The 20,169-nt window shown below is 45.5% G+C and overlaps 1 protein-coding gene across 3 annotated transcripts in view; it reads right to left on the bottom strand.

The window, feature by feature from the left end:
- Positions 1-20,169, bottom strand: part of ASTN2 (astrotactin 2) — a 3,972,579-nt gene that overhangs the window by 408,666 nt on the left and 3,543,744 nt on the right. The gene's annotated exons all lie outside the window — the stretch shown is intronic.

The following is a 20,169-nucleotide window of genomic DNA, read 5'->3' as shown; positions in this document are numbered from 1 at the left end:
TTTTCCAAACTATGGAATTTTTCTCTACATAGTTGTTGCCTGACCTGCGCAAATCACCCCTTCCTAAACTTGGAATGTTGTCTACTTTTCAGAAATGTATGCCTTTCTGTCTTCCAATTCAGCTTTCCTAACCTACACTTCCATTCCGTCCACACATGCCCTATTGGAAAAAAAGGCCAAAAACGTAACCATATCAAAATATGTTTTTTTGGTTTCCTCTCAACCTGTTCTTGCAAGCCTGGAAAATGGTGAATTCAGCACAGCAAACCATTTGTTCCTAGCACTTACAAGGAAAAAACACAGGCTTCTTTGTACATAATTTTATTGGCATTTTCTGAAGAAAAAAAGTTTTCTCCCTTTTTGGTTATTTTCTCTCACCCCCTACAGCAACCTAGGATTCCTTGTTGATGTTATGGCCGCCTACATGTGGGAAGAAAAGGGTCAAAATTTGGCTGACATCTCATGTAACAAAAAAGTTACCAGGGATTGAATGGCGACATACTGAAATCAGCAAAAAAGGCCTTGGCACTGGGGGGGAGGGGTTTCTTGGCAGTTAAGGGGCTGAAGGGATGGGTCTGTATTTGTTTTTTTTTAGTAGTGGAAATTGTCATTTGTATTAAATCCCATTTTTGGAAACTTGCTTGGATATTCTTTTATTTTTGTACCACTGTACTATTTTGGTCCCTCTGTACCAGCTCATGCCTCTCCTGAAGTGCTTAGCCTGCCCTCAGTCCACGTTGCCCAAAGTGGTGAAGGAGGAATACCTGTTGGGCAGTGTCTGTTTCAATTTTATGACTGGGATCACTGCTGGTTCAGCAGTAGTGTTGGGCTGAGTAAGCGCTTTAGCCACTATTCATCCCTGTTCTGAGCAATAGTCCCTTTGTCACAGTGGGATGATGTGTATGCCTTGTTTCCCATATGAGCAGTTTTGTCCCGATTTACTGGGAAGTGTCTGGAGTACCTACCAAGAGATTTGATGGAGTCATTGGACTACCAGATTTCTCGGCCAAGCCAAGAAAATATCATTGATAGCAGAGACTCCGATGAGCTGTGCCTCTGAGCCCTGTGTCTTTCTGGGCCAATGTGTATGGGTACTATTCTGACTCACCCCCCACTGTTTGGCACCTCTGCCTAGAAGACGGACAGATTCTGAGGACAAGCCAAACAGTCTGTAGAGCAGCAGAGACAATGGGCCTCATTACAAGTATGGCTGCGCAGTAAAAAACTAAAGGTTTGGCAGTGAGCTGGTGGATTTTCCGCCTGGAGGAAAATTCACCACCTTACTGCCAAAAATCAGCGGAATTACTGCCAGCGGTAATTCTGCTGAAATTCCCATGGAGTCCTAAAAATGGGCACTTACACTACCTACCACCACTTGTAATCCTGCAGTAAATCCGCGGGACCAATTGGCGGTTACGGTAATTCCCTTTGTTGGTATTCCTGCAGATTTACCACCACAATGCCGCCAAACTCATAATGAGGCCCAATGGCTTGTTCAGAACTGTTTGGTGAGAGCCGCTTGTCTGTGGGGTTCAGTAGGAGTGATATCACCCTACGCGGGCGATCTACGAGAGCATTACATCCTGAAACTGAAAGTGCATTTTTGTTCATGATTACAAGATGTCAGAGAGATGCAACACCTGAGCTGAACGTCAGAATGTAAAGTAAGTAGCAGTTAGTCTGGGTTGACATTCCGACAGCACACCCACCCTCTGAGGATAGCAGGATACACGCAATCCGTCTAGTTGGCATATACAAGTGTTATGGACTATTCTTGATGCGAATGGCTTGTATAAATGCTTGTTTATTTTTGTTAAATCCTGCTTCAGTGAACCGAGACACTGTATAGAAAACACTGGCAAAAGTATTTCAGTGTTGTAAAGCAGATGGCTCCATAGATGAATAGGCGATAGCCGCTATGGCTGACTGTACCACTAGGAAATGGCAGAAGAAACAACAGAACGTAGGCTTTCATCATAAAATATATCCCTCATTCTATGCGTTTTGACTGGCTTACTACTGGGTCAGGGTGCTCATTTTAGTAAATCATCATTAAAAGTAGGCTTGGGGGCAGTTAACGCTGGCACCACACAACTATTGCAGGGATTCAATATAAATTCATAACATACAGGGTTAGGATATGCCCAAAATGACATTGATACTTGCCTGACCCCACCAAAGCATAATTAAGGAAGAAAACTCAAGTAGACTAAGCAGCACTACCATAAACCCAGTGATGACACGATGCACACTCGTTATCATGCCGTGCCTTAGAAATGGGCGTGTTTATTACATCACACGACGTTGCCAGTGTAGCTTGAAACTTGGCCTCTGCCACACTCAGGGCTGTCACTCTACCTAGAACTCCCAGATAGCTACTCCCTCTTACATGTGGAGAGAGACAGAAAAAAAACTAGGCCTTTTCTCCCCTTTCAGGATTCTAAAACTTAGGTGGCTTCTCCACATGTTGTTTAATACGCACTGTACCAGTATTTAAAATTTTGTGCTGTGAAAAACTAGGCCTTTTCTCCCCTTTCAGGATTCTCAAACTTAGGTGACTTCTCCACATGTTGTTTAATACGCACTGTACCAGTATTTAAAATTTTGCGCTGTGAAAAACTAGGCCTTTTCAAACTTAGGTGGCTTCTCCCCGGTTCTATATTTGAGCATTGTGAGCTCTTTTAACCTTGAGAGTCTGTCCCACTGCGCAACTTGATTGCTGTTCGCTATCTTGTCTGCCTGCTCTCGCCTGTCTTCCCCTCTCCCCCACCTCCTCTCCCACCTACTCTATGTTGCTCTCTATCTCTCCTATCTTCTCTAACTGCTTCTCTATTGACTATCCTGCTCTCCTCACAAAATCTGGTAGGAAAAAGTTTAAAAAGGACATCCTGCTCTCCAACCTAGGCCCCCCTATCGCTGACACTTACACCAGTGCCTCCTCTAAGGAAACTCTCACCGACATCCTCTTTGTAGTGCCTTCACCGGATTTATGGACCCTTCATATGGTCTCTGTGCTCGCTCTTTTCTCCTCTTCTCCCATTAATGGTGGCACCCGTTTGGATGTCCTCCTGGCCTCCTTCCACTCCTCTAAGGTAATCATTAATGTTTACTGTAATGGGATCATTTTGGTGCAAGGACCTCAGGCCAACCATCACCTCTTTGATAGACACTTCCCGCGCCTCATCAACTTCCTTTCTTCTCCTGCTGTCCCCCATCCCCTTTCCTCAGCTACCTTGCCTTCCCCCTCCCTCACTGCCCCCTCTCGGGCTCCTTCTACACCTCTGCAGGGTGTACCTCTGATCTGTACCCCTCCCCAGAATTCCTTCAAGGATAGCAACCTTCTTCACATTGCGACTCTTAACTCTCGCTCTGCTGTCAAACATTCTTTCCTCTCTGAGTGGGCGGACCTCACCTCCTCACTCCTGGCCTCAACCACTCAACTCCTCCTTGGAGACTTCAACATCAACCTGGATGCCTCCTGTCCCCCCTCTGGACACTTTCGTGACCTCTGCAACTCTCTCTCACTCACCATTCTCCCCTCCGGCCCGACTCATTCTGCAGGGCACACTCTCAATGCTCTGATCTCCTCTGACCTTCCCCTCTCTGTCCTCTCTCCACTCCTCTCTCCTGGAATGATCACTTTCTCCTATCCTCCCACCTCACCCTCCCTACCCCTCAGGAGAAGCCACCTTCATCACTACCACCCAGTTTCTCGGTCATCCGACCCACAAAGCGCATGTCAGTTGAGGCTTTCGCCGCCACCTTCTCACCCCTTCGTCCCCCTTTGGCTGACTCTCACCCTGACACAGCCCTCTCCATGCTCCACTCTTCTATATCTGATACTCTTGATATCCTTGCCCCTGTCATGAGAATCCACCTGAAGCTCAAAACCTAGTGTAACGTCTGGTATGACTCAGATCTCGTCACCCTAAAACGCAAGTACAAGGTGGCCGAGAGGAAATGGCATGCTTCATGTACATCCTCTGACAAACTGGCCTGCTGCCTGCTGCAAAGGCAATACCGGCTCCCCGTTCTCACCAAGAAGAGAGCCCATATCCAAGCCCGCATCTCTGCGGCATCTAACAACTCGGCTGAACTCTTTAAAATCTGCAAGGAACTGGCCAATCCTGTCACAGTCTCTACCTCTCCTGTCCCTTCCCAGGCCCTCTGCACGGCACTGGCTTCTCACTTCATTTAAAAAACTCAGGACATCCTGTCCTCACTCTCTTCCTATCGCCTCCCTCCCTCTAATCCCTGCTCCTCCTCTGGCCCTTCTTCAGCCACCCCCTCCCTCCTTCTCTGCTTTTCCCCCTTTCTCTGCAGACAAGGTTTCTAGACAAGTCCTATCTATCTAAGTCTCGTCGAAACAGGTTCACCCCTGTTCCTCCAAAACTATCAAGGACCACATCGACTCCCTGGCTCCTTCCCTGGCTGATTTCTGCAATCACTCCTTCGCCACTGGAGTCTTCCCATCCCCCCTGAAGCACTCCCTTGTGCACCCTCTTCTTAAGAAATCCTTTGCCGACCCCTCCTGCCCGGCTAACTATCGTCCAATCTCCATCACTCCCATCCTGGGCAGGCTCCTGAAGAAACTGGCCATCTCCCATCTTAATCTCCACACCAAATCTGTTGGTTGTCTTCATGACCATCAGTCTGGCTTCAGGGCTGCCAGAAGCATGGAAACTGCTCTCCTGAACATCCGTGAAGACCTGCTCTCCAACCTTGACTCCAACACCCCGTGTGTCCTCATCCTGCTTGATCTCTCTTCTGCCTTTGACACTGTGAACCATGCCGTCCTGCTCAACTGTCTGCGTGATAACCTAGGTATCACTGGTCAGGCTTTGGCGTGGCTGACTTCTTTCCTCTCCGACCGACCCTCCCATGTCCAACTCGTGTCCTTCCTCTCCGATATCTTTTTTCTCTACCAGTGGTGTCCCCCAGGGATCTAACCTCTCTCCTTGGCTGTTCAACCAATATCTGGCACTCCTTGCCAACTGCATCGCTGCTCTCTGCCCCAACTTTCAGTGCTATGCGGATGATACCCAGCTTATTTGCAGGCTACCCTTGGCCTCCTCCTCTCCTTCCTGCATCTCTGACTGTCTGTCTGCCATCCAGGAGTGGCGTGCCGCCAATGACCTATGCCTTAATGTAAAACTGAGATTCTACTCATCGGCACACCCACTACCTCCTTCTCTGCAGCTCTCTGGCCGGCCTCTCTTGGCCCTCTTCCTGCTCCCACCTGCAAGGCTAAAAACCCCAGGGTCATCTTTTACTCCACACTCTCCTTCTCTCCTCACATCTCTGACGTCTCTAAGAAGTCACACTACCAGCTGCACCTCCTCAGAGGTATTCTTACTTTCCTCTCCTTCCCCCAGAAGCTCACTGTCTCCGGAGCCCTGGTTCTCTCTAGGCTGGACTATTGTAACAGCCTCTATCTAAATCTGCCTGCCTCTACTCTCCACCCTCTGCAACTTATCCAAAACAGGACTGTGAGACTTGTCCTTGGCCTCAAGTCCAGGGATCGTATCTCTCCAGAACTGAAATCTCTGCACTGGCTCCCAGTGGCTGCAAGGATTAAGTTCAAAACCCTCTGCATTGTCCACAAGGCCTTCTCGGACCTTGGGCCGCAGTACCTTCAACTCTCTCTTCTCAAATACCTTCCTTCTCGGGCTCTTCGCTCTTCTGGCTCCAACTCCCTCAGGGTCAGTCACTTCTCCAAGCAATGAGTTGGTGGTAGATCTCTCTCTTCGGCAGGGGCCTCCCTCTGGAACGGCCTTCCTGCCTCCCTGAAACTTGAGGAGAACCATCTACGGTTCCGGAAACACCTCAAAACCTTCCTCTTTGCTTCTGCTTTCTCTGCCTCTCTCCCCTGCTGAAATTCCTGGCTGAAACTGCTGGTTACCTGGCCACCCTTTCTGATCTTGGGGCCAGGCACCGCCTTTTGCACACCTGCCCTGCCTCCCTGGCAACCCCCACAACTGGGGACTGTTTTCTGTATCCCTACAGTCCCCCCACCAGCACTTATGTCTGCTCTTATCTTGCACTTGACAACATCTGGCTGCTTTTATTTATCTTATTTATTCTTCTATACCATGTACTGCACTTTACCTTCTCCCTTCCCCCAGGCACTTTTCCCTTTCTCCCTACCCTTACACTTGCACGATCTGAATGACACCTGGCCTAGTAGGATCGTTTTCTGTCTTCCCAATGTTTCCCCTCCCTTGCCTCGTCGCGCCTTGAAACACTTGTGTATAGGCGCCTTATAAATGCCATATCATATCATATCATATCATTGACAAAAGGATCCCCTCTAAAAATCTAAAGAACACACATTATTTAATATTTAAAAACTTGATTCTCCAAGGATTACTGCTAAGAGCCATGGTAATGAGTACAGAAACAAAGTGTGGGAAAGAGCCCGTCAACATTTCACAGAAACACTGTAAAAACTGCTTGGAAAAATTACAAGCCTGCCATTCTTGATGCTAACAAATATGTGTACTTTAGAGTCAAATAGCAGATAGCTTCTGCAGAGCACTGTTCTGATTACTGAAGCAACTGTCCAACTCCCCTCAACCCAAATAAAATAAACCTGGTGAATCCTCTCAAAAGCCATTGTGCAAGAAGCAATAATCCATCTTCACTGATCAAGCAATGAAAATGCGGAATGACAGCAGCAATTGTAAGAGATGCACCCGGTGCCAATCAGGTGCTTTGCACTAAGGATCCTATCGTTATTGTCATTAACTCTGAGTTAAAAAAAAACTTTTACTCTCACCCCTTCAGTGAAGATGATATCTCCAACATTCTGGTGAAGCTTAAGCGCACCTTTTGGTCCTGCAGACTCCTGACTTTCAGCATGTGTAAAGGACTGTACCTAGGACGTGGTCCCATTAATCATAGAAACCAGGATACCAGATATGATAAAAGAAGCCTGGGTCAGTCCGTTTAAAAAAACATAACTCTCAAATCCATCTATGTGACAACTATTGACTATCACAGATCTTAGAAAAGGTTGCAACAAACAAGATCCGATCATTTGTAGAAGACTAGCATTTAATTGGTGAATGGCAATCAGGCTTCAGCCACAACAGAGGCACATAAAGTGCTTTATTAGACTTGTAGGAATGTCAGCAACAGCTCATGCACACTGATGTTGCTGGTATGGTAGTCTGATGCTACTGGATTTCTCAGCCACATTTGATCCCATTGACCACCACATCCTTCTGGGGTTTAGCAGCCACAGCAGAGAAATGTCTCACATTCTTTCTTAGTAGTACATTGTCAAAGAAGATAGAGGACGCTTCTGAACTCTTCTGAATCTCTCCCTGCATCGGTTTACTGCAAAGTCCCACACAGATCTTGCCATTCTCCTTGTTATTTAACACATTGATACACTGGTCCCTAAAGAGGATCTGGGAACGTCCAGCAGTCCAAGGACATTACAAATGTGGCCAATGTGTTGCGTGTCAATTTACAACACTTCACCATGGCAACATCCATTGGCTCTTGAAGACACACACAATCTGCAATAGCATGATAGTCATTTACATAATTGAGTGTCCCTGTAAATTACTATATGTAGGCAAGACCATTCGACCTGTCAAACAGCGCATCTCAGAACACCGCTCATGGATACGGAACAAAATCCCCGACGGAACCAATCGTGGAACATTTCACACAAAAAAAGCATATGGATCAAGATCTCAAGTGGTTTGTCCTGCAGATGCTCGCTCCTAAAAGGAGGGGTGGGGGGGACTGAGACAAGCAACTTGGCAAGTTAGAACAGAGGTGGATATACCGCCTAGACACTGCCAAAAGAGGTTGCAACGCCTCTGTTGAGTGGAACAGCCTAATCATATAGTAGGGGTACAGTTATACACACCTGAAAACAAGGCAACACAAACTGAATTACACAATGGTCACACTATAAACCCAATTGCCTTTTATGGAATTCAGACCATTGGGTAAATGACCTTGATGATACCATGTCGCAAACCTATTCCAAGGCATTGGGCCTCATTACAAGTCTGCCCATCCAGAAATAAGGGTGTCGGTAGCAACGACGTACCAGCACCCTTCCCGGACCGGCAGACTACAACAGTGCGTGCGGAAGCCGTTGCGCGTGGCATGTCTGGCCTGCCAGATGCAACGGCCCTGGTAGGCACAGTTGTCACAGAAGCACCGCCACCGTTAGTAACAGTGCCAGTGCTTCTGAGTCCCCATTCCCCTCCACGAGAATGGGGACAAACATTTTCCGGCGCCTGACATCGCGACCCGCTAGGACTTGTAATTTCCTGGTTGCACTGGGATATCAGGTGCTGGAAACAGTGTTACAGTCCGGCGGCAACCGGCATGTAGCACCAGCGGGTTACCGACTGACTTGTTTTTTGGCCCATTAACCTTCTATTGACACTTGTTCAAGCAACACTAAACTGTCTGAAGTACCCTGACACATCACACCTCACTTGTCTGGTCTAGATAAGCCACATACAGGGTTTGGCAAATGTTCCCTTGAGGGTGTAGCACAAGCGATTGTTCATATTGTAAAGATGTATCATACTGGAGGCAACAGTATTTTTTGCAATGTTCCAGCCACATTGTACTATGCAAAGCAACATGTTATGTTAGACTTGGTCTGCTACCAGCAGGCTTCGTCGAAATGCCGGAAACAGTACTTTTTGCAGTGTCCTAGCCACGTTGTAGCCTTTCAAGCCACATGTTATGCACACTGGTTTTGCTACTAGCGGGTTACGTGAAATTGTGAAGCATTGTTCAGAATTTATAAATATGCGAGCCCAGGTGGTTAGATGTAACTTTAAGGTTACACCCCTGAAGGCAAGGGGCTGGGCTTCACCCATGGCCCCATATATACCTGTGTCATTACATACCACTTTCAATAACAATTCACTGCATTGGAACACCTCACAGAATAACACACTGGCAACATAGTGAATTGTTGCAATATCAAAGCGTCAAGTGACGCAACACTTTGTATTGTTGTAGATAACTGCACACATGTGCATTCAAACAGTTGTGCGTTTGCAGAGTACCTTGCCTCACTCCAATAGTAACCCTGTTTCTGATTTCTGCCACCATTTCGCTCGGGCCCGTGCATAGGGTGCATGCTGGCATGCTCTCCCCCGTTCATTCAACGAAATTAGATGTTCTTAGGTTCAGGAAATTAGTCAAGACCTCAGCAGGTGGGAAAGGCCTGTCTTAGAGGTTTTATATAGTTGTTCATTTTTCATTTTGTACTGTACGTTTTCGACTTCTTTGTCATTTTACATGTTATTTCTGTAAAGCACTCACTCACTCTCTGTATCCAGTGGAAGTATTAGAAGAATTTGTTCATAAATAAAAATAAAATAAAATGGGTACAAAAAAATGCAGCTAGGAATGGACCATCACCTCTCACTGACATACTCTTCTGCAACGGCACACTCTCATATGCCAAAACATCTGCGCGCAGGATGGAGTCACTTATACGTAAACAAGCTTTGCATCCACTCTTTTACGGTGAAATACTCATGCTCTCCTAAACACTCACAAGCAAAGCGCCTAGCGCTCAAATGCACTCTTGGCATCAAGACACAGAAGACACATCTTAGGAACTAATGTGCTCTTGAGCACTGAAGCACTCGCCCAAGAAACAGTGTAGCTGCATGTGGTGACTAGCCAGGGCATATTGGCACCCATTTCAGAATTACTGGCATACATGGTGAGCCAATTAGCCAGAAGCTGAGGTATGGCCTCATAAAGCTGAGTGCAGCTCTGTAGAGATCCGGTCTGGAAGAGAATCTTATAATGTCGAAAATATTTCAAGTACTGTACACACTGTGCTCATTCTTGGCTCACGCGCCAAGCGAATAGGGCAGGTTTCAATGAAAATACATTCAAGTCTTCGGAATTTCATTTTCTGTGATATTACAAAACTCCTGTAAGCTCTGTGCCAACCTTGCAGGGGCCCTGAGAGAAATCCAGCGACATTCTTTCTTCTCTACTTCAGTATAGTGCGTCAAAGCTCTGCAGTGGGTTCATGACCCACTTCTGATCACGCGGGGTTGAACTGCAGGCACAAAACAGGCACAAAACAGGCCACTGACTACCACAAGCCCTTTCCAACTAGGGTGCATGTAGCACTTATTAATGGGTACTCTGTGAGTAAATCATGCTCTTCGCAGAGAACCTAGTCGTATAGATGCAGTACAGTTGCTCGTGGATAAGGCTAACATGGAAAATCACGTGTGACGTCTGCCTGGGTTTAGCATAAATGTCTGAAACATGCCACATGCTGAGCAACTATCAATGTTAAAGGGAGATGTTCTGTTGCTTCAGACCCTGCACACTTCTCCAATGATGCCTGGATCCATCATTCCACAAAAAGGAGATCCTCCTAGAGAAATGTGTCATCATTCCACACACTGTATATCATCTGGGAGATCTCTTGCAAATAACTATTTGTTCTTGTATCATCTCTCCCCAGGCCCTGAAAATCTGTGGCATTCTCCCAGGTTCTCTGCGAAGAGCATGATTTACTCACAGAGTTCCTCTTTCACTACACAAAAGAGCAACTCGATCTACCAGCTGAAGATAAATTAGTTTAGTATCCTATAACACATAGGGAATTCCAGGGATGCTCCTAATGTGGGGCTTTGATTTCACCAATTTTTCAGAATATGATCTTGTCCCTAATGACTGTAGTGCATTTAACTCCACTGGCAATAATGCATCATTTCTGCCCCCAAACAATGCATTACACTGGATAGCTGAATTTTTTTGTCTGATTTACTTAATCACCCTACAACCACAATTCCTTCAATATCACATCCATGATCCACACCTTCTGCATCTATATGAGAAACCTACACTACCCCAGTCCCTTCACGCTTCCTCAGCGATGTTCCCAATCAACCCTGTTCCATTGCTGGCTGATCTCCACCATCAACCATTGGGGTTCAGAACCTAGTGCATTCCTGATCTATGGATCTTTAGATGCATGGAAGATGCGTTCATTAAGCACCCCATATACTTTATATAACTTTAATGATCGTCCCCCATTGTCCCAGACCAAAGAATTTCTAGTAGACCTCGACCATCACCCCAAACTCTTTGCAAATCCTCAACAGTCTTCACCGTCATCCCAGAACCAGGCATCGTACAGTTCCCCACATCACAGCACAAACTTTAAACATCCTTGGTGATTCTTCCCACCACTCAAGCCAGCCATGACCCTCACCAAGCTTCTTCGCCCTCTGCTCGCATTGCTTTCACAGTCCTTCTGGTCTTTTGCCCTCCACTCATCCCAGCTCTAGCTCTCTCGCTGTACATGCTCTGCTCCTCCTGCATCCTCAGCCCCCAGCCTTCCTCCCCAAACTTAACCCTGCGCCAACCCTCTCTCATCCTCCTCTCTACCCCTTGTATCTCCAGACCCTCTGGACCTCTTCACTCTACTCAACCGACCTAAACCCTCTCCCAACTTCCACTCTGCTCCCCCTGCTTCACAGCCCCTTCTCCTCCAACTCAACCCATCCCAACCGTCTCCCACCCTCCCCTTAGTCATCCATTCATACTCAGCCCCTCTGTGCTTTTTCCATCCACTCCAACCCTCTCGCAGACTCCCCACTGCTCCCTTTGCATCTTCAGTCCCTCAGCCTCTACGCAAATGGCCCCAAATCCCTTCAAACATCCCTTTTATTTTGGTTTTTACAAACCTTTTAAAACAAGTGAAAAGAAATTGGTATGCAGTACAAAAAACTTTAAAAAAAGGAAAACTTAAAAATACCTAACAAAATTACAAGGAACATAAATAATTTTGTGGCGCTGAAAACACTCTCTTAGCACAGGAATGACTACCATGATTATCAGAAATTAATTAGGCCAATTAGAGTTAAAAGGTTTCATCCCAGCTCATCTTGAGTTTCTAGGCGTTTAACCATTGCTTCTAAGAAGAAAATTAATGCTATGGTTAATTTACGATCTGACTCATCAAACATTATCTGCCACCAATCTTCGGCGCTTAATGTTGGCCTTTATGTCATACGTTTACCAAGATGAAGTTTTCTTTCCTCTCTATGCGCTGTACAGAATAAAAGAAAGTGTTTTAATGTTTATTTAGGCATTACACAGTCAGCATTGATTTGATACTGCCTTGTCTGTTGACCACAAGTATGTTTTTTCTCTTGTTTTTAACGTGTTCAGTCGAAACATCATATAAAGGCACCTTCTCTTCCAATCAGGAAATAGTTTCCAGGCATTATGGATCTCGTTTAGGCCTCTTTTTTTCACAGGGGACATTTTCCATAAAAGTGTACAACCTTCTGCGGTCACTTGTCTCACACCAGTCTCTTCTCCATAGTCTTTTTTTCACACAGTTAGGTTAGTGTGTAGCATATCGATATCAGAGTTCAGGTCCGCTAGTATGGATTTACTTTGTTGTACCCATAGGGCCAACACAGAATTCTGGTTTTTACTTCCTGGATTTTCCAGGATCTTATACTGTGGCAAGATGGCTTGCATAGTTATTTTCCGATAAAGCGAGAGTGTGTTCCAACACACCCTTGCGTTAATGGAAATTAAACTAAATTCTTATGGTATACATACTGACGGAATGCCTCTTGGTAGACCAAGTACTGTGGACCAGAAAATATTTTCCAGTGTGTCCCATAGTTCAAAGGGACAACCAAGGGCACATTCTGCTCCGTATATCAAGGCTGGAACCGCTTTTTGTTTGAAAAAAGCCAAGACAGGGAGTAATGAGTATTTCCCATATTTTTTGTTTAACACTATTGCTAGCTATGGCTAGCGAGCTGTCGACATTTCTGTTTTGTGCTTTCGACCCATGGAGCGTCATTCAGGCTAGAGCTCATTTGCATCCCCAGGTACCTCGTGTGCGTTATAGACTTTAGATGTGTTTTGCCTATGTGCCAGAGGAAGCTCAACGACTTAGCTCGTTTTAAACCTTGCATGTCCCTAAGCACTAATATTTCAGATTTAACTACATTAATGCTTAGGCCATTCATGTTGACATACTCTGAAAGGGTGTTTAATTTTCTCTTAGGACAAATGGTGTTAAGTCTAACAAAATTATATTGTCGGCAAAGAGCAAGTGACTTGCATGCGAGCCATTGATTTTGGGTGAGAAGGATACAGTACTGTTGATTGTTTGGTCAATGTCCGAAAAGAATAAAATGAAGATGATGGCAGCAAGAGGGCAGCCTTGCTTGACTCCACATAACGTTTGTATTGGGGCAGAACGTTTTCCAGATCGATCGAGTCTAATTCTAATGGCCGTATTGGTGTGCAGTTCTTTGATCGCCGCAAAAAGACTCAGGGGACACTTCCACTTAATTAATTTAGCCCATAGCAGTTCGCGATCTATGCTATCAAAAGCATGTGACAAGTCAATTATTCCTAGGTAAATCGTCTGCACAGAACTTATTCCTTCCATTTTCAAGATGTTAACAATAAACAAATTGAAACTGCATCCTACTCCCTTGATAAAACTGGTTTGTCTCTGGCCGACGTGGTTGTTGTTCGCACTCCATCTTATCAATTTGTTTTTCAACAGTGTGGCGTAAACTTTATTCAAAATGTCGAGCAATGCAATCGGTCGATAGTCTTTAGGATTTGACCTATTGCCCTTTTTAAACACAGGAACAATTATTGCGTTTTTCCAGGACTCGGTGTTGCACATTCAGTGGTAATTTTCTTAAACAAGGCATAACAAAAGTCGGCCCATATTTTGGGGCTTTCTTTAGGAGTAAAGTTTGTGAGCCCATCTGGGCCAGGAGCTCGAGATGTGCCTAGTTTATTGATTATCTCATGAATGTCTTCTTTTGCGAATGTCAAGTCCCAACGCTCAATAGTGGGATTGGCGGATCTTGTAAGGAGCTTTTTTTCGTGTATAGCGACTTATAATAGTGAGATACCCAGTCGTTTTCTGTTATCATATTTGCCTGCAGAGCGATTTGTGAGCCCGATAAGTTATTAATTAGGGACCAGAACTCACGTGTATTATTGTTTTTCATTTTTGAAAGCATTACTTCAGCATCCCTTTGCACCATCATGATTATATGTGTTTTAAGCCAGTTTTTATAGGCTTGTTTTATAGCTTTGATCTTATAGATGTGTTCACAACCGTCATTTTTGCTGCATGCTCTGACGTCGCTTCTCATTTTATGCTTTTTTTGAAGAACCTCAAGGTCAAACACGTGAGTATTTGAAAAATCACAGTTTTTAAGCCCCTGTTTTTTTCCTTATAGCTTTCCAAGATATATTGGTATTCAAGTTGGCAGTTTCCATTTTGGAAAACAGAGTTTATCGATTTGATCTCTTCCTCAGTAAGTCTTAGACAGACTCGATTTGATTCGACAACTAAGTCATGAGACCATTTCACTTGCTCTTTCCAGACTGAAACAGCAATGGAAACAGTTACCAAATTATGATCACTTTCAGACATATGTTTGACTTGTAGCTTCTGTACATGAGTGTGCACGCTCGAGGAAATAAAAAATGGTCTAAAATAGACTCCTGGTTTGCTCTCTTCCAGGTCGGTCTTGCCGCTATGTCTCCGATAGTGTTCCCATTAAGTATGTACATGTTTCTACACTCCATCTATGTAGACCATTGTTGAGCAGTCATAGACAGGGCTAAGGTGTTGTGTTGGTTTTTTGAAGTTACGGCAAGGCAAGTTATGTTTAGGTCACCACATAACATTTTAGCAGCCTCTTTCCTTTCATAGATACCATCTATGATGTTTGTTATTTGGTCAATAAACACCGAACCACCATTGGCTTTATGTTGCCAATAGATGTTGATGATGTAAAGGTGTTCCTTTTTTCATTTGGTGGTAGTTTCTGCCTGCAGCAAGGTCGTCTGAATATACAGCGTAGGATTGTGTGTTTGGCTGATTGTGTAACCATAACTTTTACTCACTAGCGTCATGAGGCCCGCCATCGCTCTAAACTTGGCTTTTTTAATAGATAGGTTGAAAGCACTTTCAAAAGTATCTAGTCGGGCATACCAACAGCCAGGTTTCCTGTACACACATAATATCCAGATTTTCTAGCCATTTAGAATGTGTCAAATGAACGTAGCCTCGAGTGTTCCAACATCCCTTTTACTCCTCTTGCATTTCCACTACCTCGGGCCTTTCTTCCTTTCTTCAAACTGGCCCCAACCCTCTCCCTGTTCAACTTGCATCCACAGCCCTGGGGCCTTTTTCCCACTAGTTATGCATCTGCTAATCTTGCATCCTAGTGTCTCCAACCTTTATCCCTCAACCAACAGATTTGTGCTTTTTCAACTGGTTTCAAAATTACGTAAATAAAATGTTCTGACATTAATCCCAGAAATCATACCATATTGTGTAAAAGTAAGACTTGATAGTGAGATGAGCTGTTAATAGGTAAGGTAGTACCCTCCTGGCTTTAGAAGGCCCCCGCCCCCATTGGGGATAGCGTTCACCTTCTGCATATGATAATCCCGGAGAGCCGTTCCCTATCCCTGAAAGGGCAGCTCTTAAAATGAGAATAATACTGCATAACTATTTTTCCCTGGTTTCTTTATTTAGCTGCTGGGCAAAGCTTGCCAAGGAGATTGGACAGAGAGGATTACCTAGCAACGTGGCAGAGAAAATGAAACTTTACTTCAAGATTACAGTGTTATTGGACCGATCACCCTTTCTTTCAATGTCAGCATGTTTCTCTTCACCTTCTTGCAGCCGCTTCACAGGGCAATTCGAGGAATCAACACCCCAAATGTTATCTTTACTCTCCTGAGGTGTTTCAGCATCATTCTGAATCCTAGATTATGGAGCTATCACAGCACCATGTGAGTGGGGGCAGGAGGGACTAGTGGGAAATTGCATTTATTTTTGGCCTGTGGCTGTTTGATCTGTGTGAGAAGAGTTTGAGGCTTGTGGGGGGCACATGAGTGGACCTCTCAAAGGAATGATTAGGAATTCTGCTCCCTTCTCTGATCCCCCTGATGAATAACTAACACATGCTGTTCGCTTACCTGACTGACGTTGCCCTGATGGGCAAATGTCCCCACTGGTCACTGAGCAATGTCTAGGGTCTTCCTATTTCAAGCATTCGTTTTACTGAACCAAATGTGCTTGCCTCCTATAACCCTTAGCATGTAACCTATGGTAATGAGTGCAGCCTTCAGGATACTCCCTTCCCTCATCTGCAAAGTCATAGATCTTTGATGCACATGGGCTCCTATGTACCCCTGAGAGAGAGAAAATTAAAGAGACAGATAGGGAGAGAGAGATAGAGGGTGAGAGAGAGGGGGGGCAGACTAAAAGTGGCACTGTGAGAAAGTGAAATGGAACCTGTCTGCCAGTGGCAGGAATCTAGGGAGGATATTAGGTTCCTTTGCCTTGTTAGCCCTACTCCCCCAGCCTCTGGCTGACTCCCCACCAAGTTCTTCTTCCATATGACATCACACACACATATCTCTCCTCACAGGCAGTCACCACATGCCTTGCTGTGAGCACGGGAAGACTGATTGAACCATGACTACGCTCTCCCAGAGGGGGAAGGTGGCCGTTGGGAAGGCACCAATCCCTGTCCCTTCTGGCAGGGTAATTTTGCTTGTATACAGTACCACTGTTCATCCCCTAATACCTTTCTCGCATGATGCCGGCCAGTCTTTCTCTATTTCACCAGAAGACTACATCCACCAGCCCCGCCCGTAAGAGAAACAATAACCACCAGCCAAACCAAAGTTACCCTGAGAGACTGGAAACCAGTGAACCGTAATCAGAAACGTTTTGGAGAGTGACCGCTCCACCAACTTGGAAACAGCAACCAGCAACATAGTGAAGAGAGGCAGCTGCGCAAACCAGAGAAGCATTTAACACCGGATGACTGTGCAAACACTGAATGCTCCAAGGATATTGTGTTTATCTGAGGAAGATCTGCAGAATGGCTCCCCAATCAAACAAGCAGAATTACAGTCCTAAAAGGCCCTCACATGAACTGGGACATAAACATGACAGACCACCACAGGTCAACACAAAAGCAGTGATGGCTGGAAGTTTTTGAATTAATCGGAACCTCTGGTATTGCTCTGGGCAACCCTCCAGTCCATCGTTCTTCACATGTCAAGCCATTACAAAAGGGGAAATACCATATGCAAATCAGGGTCGGTCCCACGCCAAAAGGTACTGTACAGCCCGAATTGCTTTGTCACATCCCTTCTGCACGAGACCACAAGCATCCCCAAGCATGTTTCGGCCTTGCTGGGCCTCCTCTGTGAGGAGCAGCTTGGGTCTCTAGTGCCCAGCAGGCACGGGACCCACGTCTGGGCATACCCATCACACTTGGGGTGACTACAGTAAAACAAAAGAAGTGATGGCTGGAAGGTTTTGAATTCATCTGAACCTCTGGCATTGCTCTGGGCAACCCTCCATGTTATCTTTCTTCGCCTGCCAAGTCATTACAAAAGGGGAAAGACCATATGAAAATCAGGCTTGGTCCCACCACAAAAGGGGCAGTGCAGCCCAAACTGCTTGTTCACATCCCTTCTGCATGAGACCACAAGCATCCCCAAACATGCTTCGGCTTGGTGGGCCTCATAAATTAGGAGTAGCTTGAGTCTTTAGGCCACAGGTTACCATTGCAAATTCCGACTGACCAGCACATGGAAAAGGGGAGGGGCTTAGACACCCTTTTGTGTCTTTTTATTTTTGTTCCACCTCCCAGGATGAAGCCACAGGGAAAGATTGACCCAGGGCACCAGGGATATGTATAATCATGGAAAGAAGGAGGGATTAAAATGTGAGACCTGGGAGACAGGAAATTGTGGGTTGCTTGTGCAAAGTCAGAGGTGGACCAAGAGACCAGGGAGAGGACGACGGTGCAGCAGAGCATAAAGGAGGGTTATAAAGCGGTGTGCAAGGTGAGATATTGGTTGGTGAGAGGAAGTGAATGTTCATGTGAGTAAGGGGTTGGTAGGAGAGAATCGGGAGTAAATGAGAAGTTGAGTGGGGAAGTGAAAGGATGGGAGGAGTAGTAGTGGTGTGGAGAGGGAAGAGTAGTAGTGGCGTGATAAAGGGAGGGTATTGGTGTGGAGTGGGGAGATTAGCATTGATGTGAAAAGCGGAGAGTAGTAGCGGCGGGGGAGTAGTAGTGGTGTGGGGAGGGGTGAGTAGTAGTCAGGCACCAAGGAGTAGTAATGTGGAGAGAGAAGAATAGTGGTAGTAAGATTGGGGGGTGGAGGGCAGGAGTAAGGAGAGAGAGGAAAAAGGACCATAGGCGAGATAGTAGAGAGAGTGAGGAAGAGAGAGGATGGATGATGGATGGAGTAGGAGGAAAAGGAGAGTAGAAAGAGAGGGGGGCGAGTTGTAGAGAGACTCAGCGAGAGGAATAGCAGGGCATAGAATGAACATCAATGGTGAACACCTGAATGACGGAAAGACACAAACCTTATGTCATTCCTGTGGAGAACCTATCAGATGGGAACCCGTAGATAGTTCCCTGAGGAAGCTTAGGGACAAAATGTGTTAGCCTTCAGGCAAGCACTAGAAGACAGATTGCTTTCTCTAGTACCAGTCCCTGATCGAGGGAAGCCTGGGTTCAGTTGGAACTGGCTCTTCCTAGGTTAGAGAGAGAGGGACGGGCATTAGGCTCATTGCTGAATAAACAAATGAAAACCCTTGAACTGTCTCTGGGAGTTGGTGTGTTCTTGAGGTCAGATCGTGGGCACTCCTCTATGGATAACATGCTTCCAAGTGTTTCCCCCACACCCATAGACAGCAGATAGGCACTCAGAACCCAAGAACGACCGACCTGCACCCATCAACTCCAAGGCTCCACCTCTGCCTCCCCTGCTATCCCACTAACGATCATCTACCCCACTTTTCTTAAAGAGCCAAGTGCAGTGAGGCCAATACAAATGGCAGAAGCGTGCTATATAAGAGCAGTTTACCGCACATTGCACTTTTCATCCTCTCCAATGTCTCTCATTCAGTGAATCGGTTAGAGATGTCGCCCATTACATCTTCCTTAGTGATCTTCCTCTCTCTGTGAATCTTCTTGCCAAATATCTCCATTAACCTACACTCCTGTTAATGATTCTCGGGGCTGTTAATCTGTGTTTAAACACCAACCCAGCTATCTGCCCCACAACCCCATGCTATTATTATTCTGATTATTATTAGCAATACTCATAATAATAATAAAGATGATAAAGGTAACAATACAGTATTATTAGTATCATTGTTATTATAGCAATCTAATGACAATCATAATACTGCTATATTGATAGCAATATCAGTGTTATTATTCTCATTATTTGTATTATAATTATTTCTTTAAAGAGCTCCTTGCTCTCACACAGGTTTTCAGTAGCCTTATGCCACTTCTCTGTTGCAAAGATCGTATTGCCTTCCACCTTGCCATGTACTGCAAGTGAATGCATACACACACAAAGAATAGGCATACAGCTACAGAACAGTGTACACCAAGGGACCAATCAGACTTGCTGCCTAACATCCCAATGGCCTCCCTAAGTGCAAGGAGTGCAGTGAAGGGACTGAGTACCACACCACAGAGTTTATCCAGACATTTCGAGACCTGTTGGCATCAGTTTTCGTCCTGCCAAAGACTGAAGAGCATGCAGCACCTCGGGAGTGATAGAATGACTCATAGTTTCATCCTTGAGCACATAACCTCAAATGAGATAAGCCTGTTAATCCCTCCTTAAAAAACATGCCCTCTGCTCTTCTGCTGCTCAACAACAGCACACGTTTGAGATTTCCTTAGGCATCGAATCATGCTGTTGGTTTGCAATAGTGATGGCCGTCCGGGCATTTCAGGACACGCAGAGTGTAGGCCACGTGGCATCACATGGTCAGCCCCCCTTCCAGGCAATGCCTGAAATGTGGCCTCCCTCCTGAAAGCAGGTTGTGTCGACGTTGCGGCCAGGCGGCTGAGACCAGTAGACGCCTATTATTAGAGTGCTATGCCCTGAGGGAACAATACTGCAGGGGCTATCAGAATCTAGTTTCAAACTTACATCGATTATACTCGGGTCAATTGTGGAGTGCAATATATTCTGTGCACCCTTTGGTAATTAGTGCAGTGGCAGCGTATGTATAGTAGGAGTTATTATTTATTTTAATGATGTGATTTTAGTATTAAAAAATTAGATTTGGAA

This window comes from Ambystoma mexicanum, chromosome 8 (assembly GCF_040938575.1).
Source record: "Ambystoma mexicanum isolate Mex_15411 chromosome 8, UKY_AmexF1_1, whole genome shotgun sequence".
NCBI classification, from domain to species: Eukaryota; Metazoa; Chordata; class Amphibia; order Caudata; family Ambystomatidae; genus Ambystoma; species Ambystoma mexicanum.
Note: the sequence above shows the minus strand (reverse complement) of the source record. Positions and strands in the feature narration are given on the sequence as shown.